At 42.8% G+C, this 18122-nt stretch overlaps 1 protein-coding gene across 1 annotated transcript in view; it reads left to right on the plus strand.

Annotated features, from left to right (window-relative positions):
- The window catches only part of KIF5C (kinesin family member 5C), a 169640-nt gene extending 156421 nt beyond the window's left edge, over positions 1-13219 (plus strand). Inside the window, exon 26 of the mRNA XM_059054322.2 lies at positions 9418-13219. The gene's annotated coding sequence lies outside the window, so the exon portion shown is untranslated. The remainder of the gene's footprint in view (positions 1-9417) is intronic.
- Positions 13220-18122: the final 4903 nt, after the last annotated feature.

The following is an 18122-nucleotide window of genomic DNA, read 5'->3' on the forward strand; positions in this document are numbered from 1 at the left end:
TCTCATGCAAGTAAGAAGCCAGGTTACCAGCTGAGAGGGTGGGGGGAGACCGTGTTGCAGGCTGAAGAGAGAAAGCGTGAAATAGGCGTCTCAGGCAGTGCTGAGTGATTACTTGAGGCCCCACATTGAAGGCAGACAGCATTTAAATATGTGTTCAGCTCCCCGGTTCTGAGGGCCCTGGAGTACGGCGGTGCCAGTGGGCACTGGCTCGAATGTGCCCACCAGATGGCGCCAGTGGGGCGTTGCTGAAACCTGTTTTCTGACCGGCTTTGGGGCAGAATCGTGTTCTCTTCGTTTTCCTATCTGTAGACTGTTATTTCTCAAACTTGAGTAGTAAATAGAGTACTTTTAGGGAAATAAAATTCTCACAGATTCCTGGAGTTTAAACTACAAAATAATTATAAAATTTTAAATTATTTTATTATAATACTCAAGTATTTGCACATTAAAAACAGTGTACACTCCCTAAACCTAATGGATCTTCCACAACTATCAAGTTGAAACAAATTTAGAAAATAGATTTAAAAAGTCAAAAATCCAAATCACCAACCTTTACTAAGCTTTACTAATTTAACGAATGACAATCTTTTGCTGAAAGTGAAGATCTGCGTGCAGTGTGACTGGTATGCATTGCTTCTGGTCAAGTTTGGCTTATATGTCAAGACATGACAATTCTTTCACCCTCTTTCTCTGTTAAAAACCACTGCAGAGTCACAACATGCTTTCAAGTCATTTTGTCTTCTTGTGGCTGGAACGCATCATTTTCTCATTGCCCAGCTTTAGCCTGAAGATGATGAAAGTTGTGAGGAGAAGCACCAACTTGGTGTTGGCATAAAGCAAGTGTGGTGCTGAAGTTGGTTACAGGTGGTCAGCTAGATGATCTAGAATATGCACATGTTAACGCTTCAGATTTTCATGGCAAGAAAAGCATAAAATTGAAAATATTGTGAAATGAACCAAAGACTGAGGATGCCTTTCGCTTTGTTGATATAGATGAAGACTGATATTTTGAGGACTGTACTTTTATTAGGAACCATATATATCAAGGCTAGAAATCATATTCTATTTAATAAAGTTTTGATACACTTTGATAAAATATTAGGCAAAATCACAGTGGTGGAGCTGGAAGGGACTCACTGGCCTCTTACAGTACATTTTTTTTTTAAACACTGTGATTTCATGTTTTGAGGCATAAAGAAAAGAGCTCTGGAAAAGCACTTCTGCAGTTTATAGCAGGGTCACCCAGGTGAACGTAACTACAGAAAGCCATCAAAGGAGCCCAGGAGTCTGTCATGACCCCTGTGTCATGATTTATGTGACATTCTGTGGGTCACTAACAGTCACTGAAGGATGGCTCTGTCTCTTTCTGGTTTTTCTACTTCAGGAGCTTATTGTGACTATATTTGCTAATTGTTTTCTTCTTTTTTTAAGTTTCTGTCTAAGTGTCTTAGTTTTTTTTAATTTAATTTTTATTTTATATTGGAGTAGAGTTGATTTACAATGGTTGTGTTAGTTTTAGGTGCACAGCAAAGTGATTCAGTTATACATATACCTATATCCATTCTTTTTCAGATTCTTTTCCCATATATTAATAAAACTAATATCCTTAACTCCTTAAATGGTGAGATGGAGGCACATGCACAGCAAAGATTTATGGGCTTTCACCACCCTTTCCTTTTTTTTTTTTTTTCTTAAGAAGATGTTGGGGGTAGGAGTTTATTAATTAATTTATTTATTTTTGCTGCGTTGGGTCTTCGTTTCTGTGTGAGGGCTTTTCTCCAGTTGCGGTGAGCTGGGGCCACTCATCATCGCGGTGTGCGGGCCTCTCACTATCGCGGCCTCTCTCGTTGCGGAGCACAGGCTCCAGACGCGCAGGCTCAGCGGCCACGGCTCACGGGCCCAGCCGCTCCGCGGCACGTGGGACCCTCACAGACCAGGGCTTGAACCCGCGTCCCCTACATTAGCAGGCAGACTCTCAACCACTGCGCCACCAGGGAAGCCCACCACCCTTTCCTTTTGTTGCCATGATGGTCATCTGTGACTGAGGGTCTGACTTCCTGGACCCCATGTTAGCCTGTGTGCCTGCTGCTGTCAGGATCTTCAGCCTACATACTTGGCCCAGACACTGCTTTCTGTCACAAGCAGTCTTCTCACAGTAAGCTACATCCAAACAGGGAAATTCCAAGTGTGCACTAAAGACAGGAAACCCAGTATTTTCTAGCCTAGCATGTAAACCTCAGATTTCCTTGACTTTAAATGCCCCTGGCCATTTCCTCATATTCACCACTCTCAGCTGAAGCCCTAAACATAAAGTCCACTTGGGTTGCTGGCTCTTCTTTCTTTGAATTGAGAAAGTTCCACCTTCTCTGAAGCCCCACCTCACCCTTCTCCCTTAACTGCCTTCCTCACCCACCCCAGGCAGAATGGAGTTTTCTCTCTAAGCTTTTGATTATCGGAACAACAAGGCTGTTTCTGGCTGGTCCTTGGTTTATCCTTAGATTCAGGCTGAGCTTCCCCAAATGGCATCTGCTCGTTTATACTCTATTTGCTTTTCTGACACACTCTGTCTTTCCTTCTTTTCTTCTTTTCTTTTTTTTTTAACATCTTTATTGGAGTATAGTTGCTTTACAATGTTGCATTAGTTTCTGCTGTATAACAAAGTGAATCAGCAATATGTATACATATATCCGCATATCCCCTCCCTCTTGTGTCTTTCCTTCTTATTACTCTTCCCTCTGTCCTGAATTCCTGCATCCACCCTGTCTTGCACCATTGTTGGGGTTCATCTTGACCTTTCTCCTGCTCTTGATACCCTAATCACAAATAAAAAATATAGCGGCGTAAGACGCACAGGTTGACTTCTGGCCACAGCAGAAATGGGTTCACTCCGCACGTGGAGGGTGGGAGAGCTACTGCTTTGGGATTTAGCCCTTTGAAGCCGAAAAGCTTCATTTACAGTAGGTCATGAAGCCACTCATGTGGTCTGCATTAAAAGCACTGGGCTGTTTAACTTGCTACTGCTGTTGGAAAATCCTAGCAATTAAATGAGTAGCAAGTATGTGCATGCAGAGAGGGACCCTTTGCTACAGGCAGGGTAGCTGGATGGTTGTGGGCTCAGGATCTGGAGCTGGACTTCCTGGGGTTGAATCACAGCTTGGACATGTCCTGGGATAATTACCTCATTTCTCTGGGCTTCAGTGTCCTCTGTAAAATGTGGCCAGATATCGCCTACTCATAGGGTAGCTGTGAGGATTAGATACATGAGTATCTTAGGGCTTAGATGAGAGCCTCGCACAGAGCAAGCTCTCAGTGATCTCTGGTGTGGTCATGATGGAGTCCAGCTTCACTCAACATGCTACACAGAGGCAGAGTGAACTGTCAAGATCTTAACAACTTGCTAGTGGTGGATCCTGGTCTAAGAGCTCTGATCTGCTCTGCAGCAGTTTTCAGGGTTCCTGACCTTGGGACCTCTGACATTCTTAAAAAGTATCGACATCAAAGAGCTTTTCTATTTCTGGGTTGTATCTATCGATAGGTATTATGTTAGATATTGAAACACTTAAAATAGTAATTCTATTAACAAATGCCATTTTTGGACTTCCCTGGTGGCGAGGTGGTTAAGAATCCGCCTGCCAATGCAAGGGACACGGGTTCGAGCCCTGGTCCGGGAAGATCCCACATGCTGCGGAGCAACTAAGCCCGTGCGCCACAACTACTGAGCCTGATCTCTAGAGACCGCGAGCCACAACTACTGAGCCTGCGTGCCACAACTACTGAAGCCCGTGCACCTAGAGCCCGTGCTCCGCGACAAGAGAAGCCACCACAACGAGAAGCCCGCGCACCGCAATGAAGAGTAGCCCCCGCTCGCCGCAACTAGAGAAAGCCCACGCGCAGCAATGAAGACCCAACGCAGCCAAAACTAAATTAACTAATTAATTTTTAAAAAAACAAATGCCATTTTTAATGAAACATAATTATTTTACAAAACAAAAAACTTAGAATGGCAGTCTTACGGTTTCACGAATCTCTTTACTATTTAGCTTGATAAATGACAACTGGATTCTCATATCTGCTGCTGCCTTCTATCTGCTGCAGTGGGTTGTTTTAGTTCAAGTATATGAAGCAAACCCAACCTCTTCCCTCCAGAAAAGGTTCTTGGCCATTTAACGGCTAAGAAAACTGTGGCATGGAGAAGTTATGATCATAGTACCTTCATCACAGGTTTGTGCTGGGAATTGAGCGAGACAATGTGAAAGGAGAGTGAAAAGTCATAGAAGAATGCCTGGCAAAAATCTGGCCCTGACAAATATTCTCCAGTGTTATGGTGGTTTCATGGGGACAGGCCTAAAAGGAGTAGACAAAGCAGGACCTCAGGAAGAGAGGAAAGAAATGACTGCAGACGGGCACTGGTGAGACCAGGGATGGACTTAGAAACTGGCATTGTGAATTCAAAGGGAGGGATCACAGAGGGACCCTTACTTCGTTTCCAGCACAGTCAGCTGCTGGACCTAATTCTCCTCAATGGCATGGTTCTCAGAGTTATGAATTCAGAGCAAGTAAAATTGTCTCTCTACAGCAGATTGCATGAATGCCCTCGTAAGATAAATCCACTTCTGTTCAGCAATGATATGTCCAGTACAGTTGGTAATTCTTATAATGTGGGGGTTGAATTGTAGAAAGGCAAAGGAAAGGTAAAACTATGTACTGTTTGGATTAAGTGTAAATCCACTGCAAGCAATTGCAAAAGCCAAGGTTGGGGGGAAAACATCTCTGACTACTTCTTGCAAAACCCACATAAAATTAGCTTCTTTCTTCAACCTTCCCCACCCCTTCTAAAGAAAGGTGATTTTATTTCCTTCTCAGTCAGTCACACGTTGCCACTCTGCATTACCATCTCTAGTTGGGCAGAGGCCCAGGGACGGTCCAGTAGCGGGTCACTTGGTTTCAGTACCCTGCTTTTGGGAGAGTGAGCAGCTCCTATAAACCATCTAAGGAGGGTCAACAGAACTGGCTTTTAAATGTTTTCGAGATGCACCAACCTCTCTGGATGGTCAGTCTATTTTGATTGAACAGTCAGAAATGTTTTTTCTAGGAGCTCACCCCTTTACCTCTATACGTTATATCCATTTTCTCCCCAGAATTTGTCAAAGGAGGTGAACTTCCAGAAGGTTGGGGGTTGGATGGGAGTATCCTAGTTAAATCCATTCTTGGGCCTGCTGGAAAAACTGCTTTGGCAGACATGTCTGTAAAGATCTTTAACTCAGGATGAAAAAGAAGCACCTCTAGATAATAAGGGACATTTTCTTGGTGGAGTTCCTGTGTTTTCCTTTCAGAGCCCCTCACAAAATCTCAGTTCTCTCTTGCCCTCCTGGAAGGTGGTTAAACTAAGGAGATTGGGCCTCCTTTGTGGCCCCCTGTTTCTTCCAAACTATTAGCTAAAATGTGCAGGATCTTGCACTTTGGGGGAAGGGGGGATTTGAATGAAAGGCCTTCTGTGGGAATCGTGTCACTTTGTGGTTGGCTGGAGCTGTTGAGGTTACCCTGTTGAGTCTGTGTGCCTAGCACTTGGTTGTCAGCATGGGTTGGCTGCAGTCATCACATCGGGCCATAACCCTACAATTTAAGGTAGGGGCTCGCACCTCCCTGCCTCCAGGTGTGTAGGACGGCTGTCTCATCTGACCAGGGTGACCCATAAGTGATTCTGAGCTCGTGTGCTTGGAAAAATGAACCTGGAAGGAAAGTGAAATGGGCATTTCAAAGGGAGTATGCAGAAAGCATTCCTGAGCCTCTTGGTTTTCAGCTCAAAATGGATTTGAATGACAACTGTGACTATGCTTTCTTAGGTTTTTCATTTCTGGTCCTAATAATAAGCACAAAATCTCACCAGAAAGTCTAAACAGTACAGAGGCTCCTACCAAAGGCAAATCTCTCTCTCTCTCCCTCTCTCTCTGGGACTTCTAAAAATGACAGGAATATAAGGTTGCTTTGCCATTTTTAATTGAGCAGCTTTGTAATTGCAAGTGATTGCACTATTGGAGCAAGAAATGGTAGTTATCAGATGAGCTCCCTGAATATGTATTTTTTTAAGTCAGGGAAAAGGTAGTTTTCTTTTTTAATTTTTTAACGTCTTTATTGGAGTATAATTGCTTTACAATGGTGTGTTAGTTTCTGCTTTATAACAAAGTGAATCAGTTATACATATACATATGTTCCATATCTCTTCCCTCTTGCATCTCCCTCCCTCCCACCCTCCCTATCCCACCCCTCTAGGTGGTCACAAACCACGTAGCTGATCTCCCTGTGCTATGTGGCTGCTTCCCACTAGCTAGCTTTTTTTCTTTCCTTTTTTTTTTTTTTTTTGCTGTACGCGGGCTTCTCACTGTTGTGGCCTCTCCCGTTGCTGAGCACAGGCTCCAGATGCGCAGGCTCAGCGGCCATGGCTCACGGGCCCAGCCGCTCTGCGGCATGTGGGATCTTCCCAGACCAGGGCACGAACCCGTGTCCCCTGCACCGGCAGGCAGACTCCCAACCACTGCACCACCAGGGAAGCCCTAGCTAGCTGTTTTATATTTGGTAGTATATATATGTCCATGCCACTCTATCACTTTGTCCCAGCTTACCCTTCCACCTCCCTATATCCTCAGGTCCATTCTCTAGTAGGTCTGTGTCTTTATTCCCGTCTTACCCCTAGGTTCTTCATGACCATTTTTTTCCTTAGATTCCATATATATGTGTTAGCATACAGTATTTGTTTTTCTCTTTCTGACTTACTTCACTCTGTATGACAGACTCTAGCTCCATCCACCTCACTACAAATAACTCAATTTTGTTTCTTTTTATGGCTGAGTAATATTCCATTGTATATATGTGCCACATCTTCTTTATCCATTCATCTATTGATGGACACGTAGGTTGCTTTCATGTCCTGGCTATTGTAAACAGAGCTGCAATAAACATTTTGGTACACGTCTCTTTTTGAATTCTGGTTTTCTCAGGGTATATGCCCAGTAGTGGGATTGCTGGGTTGTATGGTAGTTCTATTTGTAGTTTTTTAAGGAACCTCCATACTGTTCTCCACAGTGGCTGTATCAATTTACATTCCCACCAGCAGTGCAAGAGGGTTCCCTTTTCTCCACACCCTCTCCAGTATTTATTGTTTGTACATTTTTTGATGATGGCCATTCTGACCGGTGTGAGATGATATCTCATTGTAGCTTTGATTTGCGTTTCTCTAATGATTAATGATGTTATGCATTCTTTCATGTGTTTGTTGGCAATCTGCATATCTTCTTTGGAGAAATGTCTATTTAGGTCTTCTGCCCATTTTTTGATTGGGTTGTTTGTTTTTTTGATATTGAGCTGCATGAAGAGGTAGTATTCTAAAAAGGAATGTGTTCTCTTTTTTTGTCTACTCAATTTTTGTTCTTTATTCCTTTTTTTCCCTCACCCACTTTGCTTTTATCTACTTTTAAAATCCCTTTCCACACTCTGAAATTTTTCTATTATAATTTATATCCTGCTTATTTATACAAAAATATGTGAGACTGCTTACAGTATTATAACACATAAATCAGGAGACGGAAGCCAAAAAAAAATGAGAGAGGGAGAGAGCACTATAGCAGGAACCACAGTCAAGCACTAAGTTTGGATGTAAGCCTTCTAGGGGCAAAAACAGCATGAGGTGTTGAGTTGGAGTTCTTTTCTTTATTGAGATGTAGTTGACTTACAATGTTACATTAGTTTCAGGTGTACAACATAGTTATTTAAAAATTTTCTAGATTATACTCCATTTTTTTTTTAATTTTATTTTTTTAACATCTTTATTGGAGTATAACTGTTTTACAATAGTGTGTTAGTTTCTCCTTTACAACAAAGTGAATCAGTTATACATATACATATGTTCCCATATCTCTTCCCTCTTGCGTCACCCTCCCTCCCTAGATTATACTCCATTTATTGTTCTTATAAAATATTGGCTGTGTACCCTGTGCTGTGCAATATATCCTTGTAGCTTATTTACTTTATACATAGTAGTTTGTACCTCTTAATCCCCTACCCCTGTCTTTCCCCTCTCCCCTTCCCTCCCCTGTCATTGATAACCACTAGTTTGTTCTCTATATCCATGAGCGTGTTTCTTTTTTGTTATATTCACTAGTTTGTTTTATCTTTTCAAATTCCACATGTAAGTGGTAGCATACAGTATCTGTCTTTCTCTGCCTGAATTGTTTCACTTAGCATAATGCCCTCCAAGTACATCCATGTTGTTGTAAATGGCAAAATTTCATTCTTGTTTGTAGCTGAGTAGTATTCCATTATATATCTATATGGAGTTCTTTTTAAAATCAGAAGAGCAGGTGGGTTTTTCTTCGTGTCTCTCACATCTCCTGTGCCTGGCAGTCCCCATGTGTTTCTCAAGGATGAGCCTCCACCTAGCTCTCTTGTCACCCACTCCCCACCCCAGAAGCACGATGAGCTCTGCACATAACCCACAGGCAGGATCACAGACAGACCCAGGGCTTCCAGCTGATGTGAGGAAGTTGAGCCTTTCCGTTTCTTCCTGACAGTTGAGTTCATTAGAGTTGGTCCAAAGGCTGATAAAGGGCTGGCCTCTGAGTCAGGACTAGTCGCCTTTCATCCTGGAGACTTGACGGTGATCAGGTGAACATCTGGTGGGACGTGGAGTGAAATCATAGGGGGTGCCCTACTGAGTGACGTCATCACACTGGGGAGGTGAAACACACATTCCAGGACTGGGAGCCTCCTTCTTGAGAGAGCCTGGCTAAGGGGGTGTGTCTGACCTGCCTGGGTATCTCAAAGTGCTGGCAAGTGAGAAATGATGTTTGGGTTCCCTGGAGGAATGAGAAAATGTGTTATGTTTCTCCAAATATCTATAGTTTCAATAGGCATGGCTTTGGGAAGAGACAGTTGTCAGGGCTAAATATTTAGAGCAAAAGCAGTAAATAGGAGGCTCTACTGTCCAGTAGGTTAGCCGCTAGTCACATGTGACTACTGAGCACTTGAAATGTGGCCAAGTCCACACTGAGATGTGTGGAAAATGCAAAATACACACCAGATGGCAAACACTGTGGGGAAAAAAGACTGAACTATCTTAGTAGTAATATTGTAATGGAAAATATCTCAATCTCTACTACTTGATTACATGTTGAAATGATAATATTGAGTATATTGGGTTAAATAAAATGTATTATTAAAGTTAATCTTACCCGTTGCTTTTCACTGCTTAATGTGGCCACTTGAACATTTAAAATTAAATGTGTGGCTCATGTGGTATTTCTATTGGGACAGCTCTGGTCTAAATATCTAAAATTAAAAGTTTTTTTTGTTTTTCTTCCTGAGGAGTGAATTTCCATTGTGTTCTCTAACTCCTGTGTTCTCTCTTTGGTTCTCTTTCAACAGATATGACTCTCCACGTAGCATGTCAAGGACTACATTAATCACCAATTCCTTTACTTTTTTTCCCCTCCTACACAATTTCCATTTTCTTTTACACTTGCTCACCCCAGCCATCTGCAGTACACCAGTTTCAGATATTTGAGCTGTGTAGAGTTTCTGTGTACAGATGTGTGCTTGGACTTTTCTCTTCCCGAGAAATCTGAAGGGGGCGATTACAGAAGATCCACTTACTCCTGGGATCTGTTGCTGTGGCCCCGGTCTTGGGGCATTGGGTGGTCCCTGGGTGGTCCTTGGAGACTCCTTCTCTGCAGCCACGTCCCAGCAAATACCATTCCCTGGAGGGGAACAACCAAGTGCCGTGGAGGCAGGGGCTTCTGCTTCGCCGCCGCAACTGTCTGGTTTCCTGTAAAATAAACACATTACTTTATATTTTTAGGGAACACAAAAGTGCTGCTATAGGGCTCAAAATTTTCATTCTGGACGCTTTTCCAAAACAAATCACCCCAAAGACGCATTTTGAATATCCTGGTAGCATCTTTGTATCTGTAAAATACACCTTTTAGTGTGGCACCCGTTAAAATGCAAAGCACATTTCTTTGAGGCAGAAAAACAATCTGACAGTAGCAATGTAGAAATTGTTCACTCAGACACATCTGTGTAAATGCAAAAAGTCATAGCATTCACCTCTGAGCTGCTTGCTATTGAACCTGCAGTGACTAGTCTCAGCCAGCCCAGGTAGAACATCATTCCTTCACAAGTGTTGAAAATGCTGCAAAACTGGATGAGTGGAAATGCGGCTGCCCCCCTCCTTGCTTCCTCTTTCCTCATCCTACTGGAGCTTACATCAGGGATGGCCTCTTTCTCTACGGAACCATCTTGAGCCTGGTGGGGGTATTGCTGATGAAATCCAGGATCATTCCAGCAGTTGCAAAAGGAAGCCCTAGGGGGAAAGCAAATGACATATTTTTGTGCCTATGAATAAGTTGCCATGAATAATTTGTTATCTTAACCCATCCTTGCCGACCATTTAGTTGAGTTCTCTCCTTGGCATCAAATAGATAGGTTTCCTCTTAGGCAGAATTAGAAGGGATCAGTGTGGATGGATTTTTTACATTCGGCTATTGTTTTATTCAAATACATGAGTCTAAAGCTGAATCCACTCTTATTTCCAGTTGTGCATATTAAAATGATCGAATTCCAAGTAGTAAAGTTTTCAGGGAAACTAACAAGGATTCAATTAAGTTAGTCTTGTGTGCTGCTACTTGTTTTGGTAAATTTGAGGGTTAAAAGTCAATGATAACCAAACCAGTCTCAGTGAAAGCACCCATCTATGTGTCAGCCCAGGATGAGTGAGCTGGTACTGTCCCTTGTGCTGTCACTACTGGAATGAAATTTTGCCAGAAGAGACATTGCGCTTTCTCATTGCTGGTGGGTGAAAGATAGTTGTAGTGTGTGTGTCTGTGTATCTGTGTGTCTGTGTGTGTGTGTGTGGATAAAGCACTAAAGACTGAATTGACTTCCAGACTTTTCTTATATACAATTTCCCTAACCAAGCAAAGCTGCTTTGACTTAATTTATTTGTTAAATGTTGCACTTTGTTTATGTGTGGTTTTTTTTTTGGGGGGGGGGTGCAGCTAGTAAGTAGAGAGAAGAGGACGAATTCTACTGACGTATTTATTTAGTAAAAATGACAATTTTGCATTCATTTACATTTAAAAAATTCTTCTGTTTGATTTTTTTTTTACATTGTTGCTAGTGCTTGCCCAACATAACTGCTCCAATGCTATTTGCCGTCTGACAGAAGGATCCTTGTAGGGCAGGCTTTGCAAAACTTATCAGGTAATAACATATGCCATAGATTATAACCTTGCTGTTAAGATGTTTGCCTCTTCTTTTAGAAGTTAAAACTGGCCTTTGAGAGGATCGCCAAATAATAAGTTGTCATACCACTGCTGTCTGTTATGCATCTGTGTAACTCCATAGTTGGAAATTGAACAAAGGTTAGGAATTCTTTCCTTTGGGCTCTCTTGTTAACAGATTATTTTAGATTTTTTCCAAAGTAAGTTTTCCCTGGGCACCCCTTTACTAATTCTAAAGAAGTGTTTGGCCCTTTCGTGTTTCAAAAAGAAACATTCACTTGTAGTTCCATATTTCTTGATCTCTATAAGGGACTCACAAAATTCAGTTTACTTTTATTCACAGAGAAAGTTGGCTTTGATGTCTCTTAAAGATAATTCTGCTAGTTGCTGATCAGCCAGTCAGTTCACCTAGCTTCAATCTTTATAGGACCTCTAAACTAATTTTCCTGCACTGTGACTAAAAGATAGGCAGATCATGGGAATGGATTATACAGTATATTCAAATGGACCCCTAATATTACTTTGTTTAATAAGGTAATATCAGGACCACATATTCTGTAGTCCATAAAGCCACATTTATGCAATTTTTACTTTTTTAGGCTATTGTTCCTTTACATTTGTACTCCAGGTATAAAAACCACATTTGTGAATGGCTGAGCCTATGATTATATTTTCGGTTGTATGCTGCTTTTTGCTAGTGTGTGTGTGCTTGTGTGTGTGTGTCTTTCTCCTCTCTGAATAACTTTATATTTCATGCTACTTCTTGAAAGTTTACTCTTTGATGCTAAAAGGGAATAACCAGATGATTTCTAAAAATAATGTCTCCCTGCAGGATGGTGGATTGTTAAATTAGAGGAATGCTGTTTGCTATATCAACATTTATGGTCAGAGACTAAAATATATTAATGCCAAGTGTGTTTTGGTCAGTAACTGGAGAATTCTGTATAAATGCATCATCTCTTCCAATGTTTTACAGTTTGCCATGTGGAATGGCAGGTAGTAGGGAGAAAAATAAGTGTGGATTAAGACTTTTAAAGGAAATAGTATCATATGATTAAGAAAATTAGAATTTGTAGAAATATTGGGATAAGTGAAGAAATAAAAATGTCTGTCTAGAATGTAGCATCTAGAGAGTTTTTGGAAGCCCTACCTTCACATGAGGGCGTGATATTCCTGTCCAAAGCCAGACTAAGCCATCAGCAAGACTCATGGGGGGATTATTACCTCTCCTTTCCTAGAGGAATAACCAAAAGCAAATAAAAATTCTTAACAGTCCCCTCTCTGAAGTGTATTTTTTAAGCAGGGTGGAAAACATTTAGACTCTGGCTTTATGACGCATTCGGGAAGTTGTTTATTGGCAGGGGGCAGGAGGTGGGGGACCAGGAGGATTTCACTTATAGATTGTCTCACCTGCATATTGTGAGCAAGCTAAGGGAACCATCACAGTCTAAAATGCCTTCATTGAACAATAACAGTTTAGACTTTTTAGAAAGTATTGAATAAGGGTCAGGAACAGTACTGCTCTGTGAAGTCTGCTTACACATTTACAAATTGTCCATCAGTTTAAAATACTTTACACCGTGTGCAGCTATAAGGGGAATAGGGCACTCTGTAGAATTATACATGTCTAGTTTGTAAAGTATGTCATGTGTACTGCAGATGTATGTTCTCTGGGCTTTGTGTATCTGTACAGTAGCTTTCATTAAAAAAAATTGTGGACTAACTTGTTTTGGTGGTGTGAGGGGGAGAAGGGCAGTTTATATCAAGTAATGATGCTGTAATATAGTACATGTAACAAAAGATCTGGAGTAACCCTTCCCCGGCCCATGGAAAATTTTGGTTATCTTCTAGTTTCTAAAGTGAAGATGTATGGATACTCTGGCAGACTGCATGTTGTAAAATTTGAAAAATACTAAAAGTGGAAAATAAAATTGAATTAAACTTTGGCTGGTCTGTTTTTTCTTAGAGTCATCTTAAAGGCACTCTCCTTGAAGGCCTCAATGCCATTGTGAGGATGGGCCATTTTCTGGCCTTGAAGGAGTTCATTTCAGTGAGCAGCTGCTTGAATTCAAAGCCTGAGCAAGGTCAACCGTGACCTTTCTGTCTTTTACTTTGCTTGAATATCTGTATTTAAATTTTTCCTTCATTGAGGACCCAAGAAAACCTGACATTTGTTCCTTCAGCACTGAAAAGTCAGGCGCCTATGTCAATAAGTGTCTTAACTTTTTAAAAAGTAGGATCGAGTTAAGGTGCAATAGACCAGTGTATTAGCTGAATTTCTGAATTTCTTCTTGTCCAAGAAAGGCACTTATTCTAATAATATGTTTTAGCTCATTGGCATTCTTCAACTAATGCCTTGGGCCTCTGCATACATTGAAAGGTTATTGGCATCTTTTTTTTTTTTTGGCATCTTTTGAGAAGTGTTGGGGTGTTTGTATTCCTGTTTAGCTTACTGATTATTACTATTAATGTACAGGTCTGAGATCTTGTGAGAGGATGCCAGAGTGTGAAGCCGTTGGAGAATAACAAATGGCAGGACACAGGATTATTCTTATCTGCTCTCTTAGCAAGGAGACTTCCTTACCTCAGATCACTGAAATCCTGTGGCCACGCACGGCCTTGTGTATGTAAAATTACACCCTTATTCTCATTCTTGGTTGGGTTAATGTTGCATGGGAGCCAGATAGTAAACTGCCTTCATCAATTAAAAGTGGAAAGATGTATGCCAAATAAAGATTTTATAAGTGGAATTGAGGACACTGCAAATGATGTGCTTTTATTATGTCTTATCCATCTCCTTGAATTTGTTATTCTCCAAAGAACTTGGAAGAGGCAGTTGCCAAATATCAGATTGTTAAAGGTGACTTAGGTAGTAAAACTTCAAACATCGTGGATGAATATTTAGGCTGAAGCCTGTTTATTTAAGATGGGAAAGCAGTCCTTTGAAAGGACCTGATGACAAAGCACATTTCAGTATTACTGAGAAGTGACCCTATAGGTTCCAGGACAAGCAGCTCTGCAGTGCAGTAGGTCTGCACTAACACCCACTGTTCCCCGGGTTCCTGTGAGCCTTTCCCGAGGTTTCCTGTTCTGTTGAGCTCTGAACGGTGCTCGGGCTATGCCTTGGAAGTACTACAGAGCTAGAGCAACTGGTAGAATGTGGAATGGAAGCTATAATCTGCCAAGGCAATTACCGGTGACGTGTGTATCTGCAGGTTTAATTCTAGCATTTGTGACAGGTTATATCTTGTGATTTGTCTCATGTACATAGTAAATTGAACAGGAGTAGGAGGTATCTCTAGGGTGACACATCAGATGAAAATATGTGGACTCACTTGACAAATGCATCCTGAGCCATGGGATTTTTACTTTTCATTTGGCATTTGGTGGTTCTTCAGCCAATCTGCAGAGAAAACACCGATTTCTGTGTGGTTAGCTGGGCTCAAAATAAAAGACTTGCAGGTAATCCCTGTGGATCTTTCCACTTGTGATGCACCATGGATGCAAAGGCTGGACTCCTCCACCTGCTTTGCTTCCCCAGTGCTGAAGGAGGTTCTGTTTGGAGTCCCTCTCTCTTTCTGGGACCCTTCAGACCCTCACTCCTCCACGTGACCAGACTGCAAATCATTCTCATAGGATAGCTTTTCAAAAAATTCACCTAAAAAGATACTTTACTCCTTCAGAATGTATACCTGAAATAAGAGAAATTGGCAGACTTGCTCCCGATGACGTGTACCAGCACCAGAACCTCGTAATGCTTGGAAAGCTGCAGTAGGCAGTGCATTAAGGCGAGAGACTATCCTGGCGGTGTGCCAGACACTGTATTAAGTGCATTACATGTATTAGTCCTTCTAATCCTCCTAATAACTCCATGAGGTAGGCACCATTATCTCCACTTTAGCGGGGAGTAAAGGGGCACAGAGAGGTTAGTTAACTTGCCCAAGGTCTCACAGCTGGAAGGAGAAGCCAAGATTGAAACCCGGGAAGACTAGTCCTAAGGTGTGTGCTCTCCACAGCTAGTAACACTGCTGCTCTGAACAGTGCTGCGTGTGTGTGTGTGTGTGTGTGTGTGTGTGTGTGTGTGTGTGTGTAGTGATAACCAGCAAGCAGCCTCAAAAATCCTTTTGTAAAGAATTCATACAGTGTTCTTCCTTTGCAAGTTTTCTGTGTTTTCTCCTTTCATAGGAATCTGAGACCTTCTTGTTTTTTGAATTACTTTAAGCAATCAAAAGCATCTAGGAAAAAATCATCGAAATAATAACAGATGCCTCACAGCGGCGGTGGGGGGGCTGATAACATACAACTGTAGGGCTTCTGGAGGAAGGCTGCCTGCAGGAGCGCAGTGCTTAGAATCTTTTTCATACATAGTGGACACTTAGAAAGTGTAGCAATCACTTGTGTCACGGTTTTCAAACTGTGTAGTAAGAATTTCACTTATCCATGTTGATGTTTTTTTCTCTTTAGGACACTAATTTTCTCTGCTTGCATTTTAAAATGTATAACCTATATTCCTCAGCTTCTCAAGCTAAAAATAAAGCAGGGTTCTCTTATCCCAGCTGAGCCGGCTCTAAGGGAGAGTCTGAGGGGGCACTGGGTGGGTTCCCTCATCCCACCCAGATCTGTGTGAGGCCTCGGAGAAGACTCTCAGGGAGCTGTGCTGATAATAGCTGCCCTGTACCTAACCTCCAGCCCTGTCATGATGATTGATAGGATCTCACTTTAGTGCTTTAAGTTTTAAAAAAAGTAAACATGCCAATCATACCACACATGCATGTGCACGTCCAACTACAGAAAGGGGCAGGAACAGCACAAGTGGGGTTCCCCCTGAGCCCCCCACTTTACCGCAGACTCCCTTTACCTGTGCTTCTCCTGTCTGAGGATGCTTCTGATGGGCTACTGCAGGGTTGGGAAGGACAGGCTGATGGTAGGTGTGTCTAGGTCACAGGATGTTAATTCCTTCAGCCAGTGGCAACCTGGCTGCCTGCAAGCCAGACCCCAACCAGCAGCGCAGGCGTCCCTGCAGTGCCCCCTTCTGAGACATGTACACAGCGGCAAAATACCCCTGGAGCACTGGCCATCAAGCAGTGATGCTACTCAGTCATCCTAAATGGAAAAAATGATGGACTTGGGACCTGGATCTGACTCTCCTTCCCATGGACCAACTGTGGGATGTGGTCAAGTTGTTTAACTGTGTAGCATCTCAATGACCTCATCTCCATACCTGAATTATGGAGATTTGTAGCCCACTACCCTCCACTCTTTGGTTTGTTGTGAGGATCAGATGAGAAATTGTGTGCAAGCATCTTATAAAAGTGCTACTCAAATGTAAGGGATTGTTATATTGAAAAATAAAATTCAACGGAGTAAATCTTAAAGATCTTATTTGGCTTTATTCAGTGATTCATGAATCGGGCAGCATCCAATTTAGCAGATAGAAAGAAGCTCCGGGGCTTCCCTGGTGGCACAGTGGTTGAGAGTCCGCCTGCCGGTGCAGGGGACACGGGTTCGTGCCCCGGTGCGGGAAGATCCCACATGCCGCGGAGCAGCTGGGCCCGTGAACCATGGCCGCTGAGCCTGCGCGTCCGGAGCCTGTGCTCTGCAACGGGAGAGGCCACAACAGTGAGAGGCCCGCGTACCGCAAAAAAAAAAAAAGAAAGAAAGAAAGAAAGAAGCTCCGAGGAGCTGTACAAAATGAAAGACTTTTATAGGCAGAAGGGAGCAGGAACAAAGAGGCAAAAAGCAGGTTGGTATTGCAAGGTCAGTTTCCTTTAGGGAATGGCAGGGGTCTGTAAGGCAGATGACCTAACCAGTGCCGATCAGGCGATTCCCTATTGCCTGGTTTAAGATTCCATTTCTGGGAGAGCCGAAACTATAATTCAGTCTCGTCTTGGTTGGTGACATGGGGCTTAGCATAAGTGACTCCATTTGGGGCCTGTTGCCTTGTTTTTAATAGTTATTTTCAAATACTTCCCAGGAGAAGGTGTTTTTGCCTTGGACCCCAGCTATACCTTCACTTAGCATCACAGGTACTTAGAGTGAGAGAAGGCTGTGAGGAGACCCCAGGAATCATCTGATTCTACCAGTGAAATGGAATTTCTGGAGCTCTTTGGGGGAAAGTCTGCTCTTAGGCTGTTTCATGGCACGAGAAAAGGCTCTCCCTTCTCAGAAATGCAGTGAGCAGTGTTTAGGGCTAGTTTCCACCTCTGTACCTGGTGGCTGTTCATGCTGAGGGCTGCCGCAAATGCTCCCCACTCAACGCCCTGACGCTAGATCATGAATCAAAGTCTATTCAGATTCCTAATAGTTACAGCTAGTGCTGAGAGCCCACAGACCAGCAGCATCTTTTTTTTTTTTTTTTTTTTTTTTTTTTTTTTTTTTTTTTTTTTTTTGCGGTAAGTGGGCCTCTCACTGCTGTGGCCTCTCCCGTTGCGGACCACAGGCTCCGGACGCACAAGCCCAGCGGCCATGGCTCACGGGCCCAGCCGCTCTGCGGCATGTGGGATCTTCCCAGACTGGGGCACGAACCCATTTCCCCTGCATTGGCAGGCGGATTCTCAACCACTGCACCACCAGGGAAGCCCCCAGCAGCATCTTTGTAGGAGCTTAACACCTTCCCCAAAGTGAGCTCAGGGATGCTCAAGGAGTCATTTAGCCAAGCCGGAACACAAAAGCACACTCAGCATCCGGAAACAAGCTGTCTGCTCTCTCTCCTAGAAAGTGCCTGGGATCCGAAAGCTCCCTTCCCGCCACCACGTGCAGGATAGGCAGGAACTGACTGCACAGTGCAGGCCAGGTCTGCTCTCTGTGCGTGGCCTGCTGCTCATTAACAGGAGAGGGCTGTGGCCATGG

Source organism: Kogia breviceps, chromosome 2 (assembly GCF_026419965.1).
Source record: "Kogia breviceps isolate mKogBre1 chromosome 2, mKogBre1 haplotype 1, whole genome shotgun sequence".
NCBI classification, from domain to species: domain Eukaryota; kingdom Metazoa; phylum Chordata; class Mammalia; order Artiodactyla; family Physeteridae; genus Kogia; species Kogia breviceps.